At 37.7% G+C, this 3325-nt stretch overlaps 1 protein-coding gene across 1 annotated transcript in view; it reads right to left on the reverse strand.

The window, feature by feature from the left end:
• The window catches only part of rtn3 (reticulon 3), a 37754-nt gene that overhangs the window by 33521 nt on the left and 908 nt on the right, over positions 1-3325 (reverse strand). The gene's annotated exons all lie outside the window — the stretch shown is intronic.

Here is a 3325-nt window from a genome sequence, read left to right on the forward strand (position 1 = left end):
ACATGATGATGTATCGTCTGCAATGCTATGGTAACTTATGGTTATTAAGATTAGCGGGAGCATGTAATGTTAAATAGGAGGGGGCCCTATGATGGAGCCTTGTGGGACGCCACATGTGAGTTTTTTTGTAGTCTCTGATGTATAGTTACCCAATGACACAAAAAAAGTCCCAGTAGCTCAGGCAGAAAGGCCGACCCAGTTTTCCAGGCGCTCTAATAAAACAGAGCAATCAACAGAGTTAAATGAGGTCAAATAATACCAGCTGCCACCAGATCTATTACAGCAGTTACCACAGCTCTATAAGATCCGCCATCTTCAACACAAAGGCTGCTTCTACGGTCAATTCCATTCCATCGATAAAATAAAAGCGATGCGATTTATCATTGTACTGTGATTCCACTGTCAACTAGCAGTGGTGGTGTGGCAAAACAGCAGATGCATCCAGACGACATGAGCAGCAGCGGGTGTAAAAGCTCACGGTTCGACTGTACAGGCCTATTTCCAGTCAAATGTGATGCAATATTTCAGGAGGCGGCTTTCAGAGCAGAGGGAAGAAAGAAAAAGGTTGAAATCACATTCAGATCCATCAGTCCACAGAGCAGGGGGGCGGAGCTAAGCCACACCACTGAATTTAGCACAAGAAAAAAGAAAAAAAGCAGAATTCATACAAGCCAGAAAATATTCTGTAAAAACCAGAACAGATTAAGAGTTTCTAGAGGTTAGGAATGAAAAAACAAAACAAAAAAACAAGCAACAATATGAACACTTTTTATATTCCTGTTATTACACCTCAGTAATAGTTACAGGGTTAATTATAGTTAGGGAGTACGATGCTACGATGCCAATATTCCAGCTTTTAATATCGGTGGATACAGATATTGCCTTAATATGCTATTAGCATGAATCCTGCATCATTTTATTACTTATTCTGCAGTTTTAAATATTAGAATGTGTTCCACGAAGTATGAAAGTCAGCAATAAGTATGAGAGGAACAGACCCATTTATTACCAACCATTTGGTTGCAGAAACTTTAAATAGAAGCAAAGTGTTAAGTGCTGATTGAGTTCTTAGATGTTAGATCATGTATGGAGCTAAATTGGGGCCATAAAGTTTGTTCAGAAATATGTTTATTTTCTTGACCAAAAAGGCATAAAAAGGGACCAGAACTTTGAAACAGAAAAAAATGTTAAAAAGTAATTTTAAACAGTTCTCCATACTTTCTTTATTATTTGTTTATTTAGTCTTAATCTGTCTTAATTTACAAAAAAAATTTCACTCTCAAAAATGTCGCTTTTAGTATACATATTTTTTTATTTCAAAAAGGTTTTTGACACTCTTTATTTACATGATTGATTTAAAGAAATCTATGCCTTGCAGTTTTTTTCCATTTTCAATAGATTTTTGCAACTTTAAAGAATTCAAACTTTAAAGGTAGAATGGCGCTAGGCTTACCGCACCGTGACGTCACTGCCTGAAGATGGCGTTATATGTGGGGCAAAAATGGCCGCTCCCAGACTCAGTGATCGCAATGAAAAATGTTACTTTTATTTTTTTACTGATTAACGCTAAATTCATTAAATCACCGCAAAGTTTTAGGTATAAAAAAAATCATCCATTGCTCATTCCTTGCTGACCGATTTTCTCCTTTAAAGAACTCTATGCCTTGTAGTTTCACATTTCTTTTTTTTTCTGTTTCCATATAATTTCTGCAGCATTAAAAAGCATATTTTGGAGACGAATTCAATTGCCCCAATTTAGCTCCATAGAAACCTACGGATCTTTTAAAAGTCCAAACTAAACAATGATTTCTCAGGACTGGGAATCGAAACAAAAGAAGAGCGACTGCTTGAACCTCTCTGCACATCCAACCCTGGCTGGTTAAAACCAAGTTATTGACATTTTACCCCCTAAATATAAACAATCAAGCTTGATATTAGTTAGATTTTTCCCCACACATTTCATGATCACATCTCCTTATTTTCTTTTGGTAGTTTTACTTCATAGGATCTCATCTTCCTCCCTCTCACAGACAGAAGTCATCCTCATCATCTGATGCCACGCCCTGCTGTATCTCTGCCTCACAGACAGCCATGAGCTCCAGCTCCTATGAACCAACAGGCCTCCTGATTGATGGTGCTTTTCATCGCTCCCAGCTGAGCCTGAGGTGTGCAGTTTAAAGCAGAAATCTCAGCCAATGCATGCACACAGTGCCACTCCCACGTCCACGGTGGAGCCGTCAATCAGCGTGAGAGGAGCACAGATCATGTGTGATGATAAGGCTCCTCCAGAAGGTGTGACCTGAACCTAATTTCCACCAGGCACGAGAGGAAAGATGGGAATGTGTATAATTAGTAAATATGCGTGGGAAGGCAAACAGGAAAACAGACAGTTCCCCTTTAAGGGGGGTCCTCCCTTCACAGGCAACAATACATCTGCAGTGCAGCGCAGCGCGACAAACCTCATTCTAGAAACCTTCTAATTAGATTTCTTAGCTCCTCCACCAACAAGCTGAACAGTTAGCTGATTATTAAATGTCTAATATCGCGTATCTGGATGAGTACTCCAATTCGGCTGTTGTCAAATAAACCTAAAGTTGTTTATTTTTCCCTTAATCTCCTGATCCCAGCCTCTCCTCCCGTCGGTGCTGGGATCAGCAGGCTCTGCCAAGCCCGCATGTCTGGGCTTCGATCTAACGGATTGCTCGCCAAGTTTTCCGCCATACTGGCTTTTCTAAAACTGCGACATAAAAAAAATAAATAAATAAATAAAAAACAGAGGATTTTGCTGATAAAAAAAAACAAAAAAAAAAAACACCCAAATGTGGAGGCCAAGGCTTCAGCAAAAAAAAAAACACCCAAATGTGGAGGCCAAGGCTTCAGCCTCCGCTGAAGCTCGCATGCGGATTGGAGCCCATCACCTCTTAGATTTAATACTCCTATAAAGATGCACTAAAGAACATAATTTACATCTTTAATCTAATATTCATTGTGAAATTTCTACAATGGAAAATTATAATGTGAAAAACTTAAATATACATTAATTTTGACATCCTATCAAGATTATAACAGCTTATTTACAACCCAAAAAAAAACAAAAAAACCTATAGAAATAGGTTTGAGATTGTGGAAATATATTCCCATCAGATTTCACTATAATTTTATTAAAACGACAGATTATTTTTATGCTGGCCTTGAGATCTTATTTTTCATACATCTAAACATTTCATTACAATAAAACATTTATTTTTGGTGCAGCTGCTTCATTAGAATGATCCAGATTTATGGATTTTTTTAAAAATAAATAAATACATTTATGGTATAATTT

The sequence above is a fragment of the Cyprinodon variegatus genome, unplaced genomic scaffold, assembly GCF_000732505.1.
Source record: "Cyprinodon variegatus isolate N-32 unplaced genomic scaffold, C_variegatus-1.0 Scaffold1241, whole genome shotgun sequence".
In the NCBI taxonomy this organism is placed as follows: domain Eukaryota; kingdom Metazoa; phylum Chordata; class Actinopteri; order Cyprinodontiformes; family Cyprinodontidae; genus Cyprinodon; species Cyprinodon variegatus.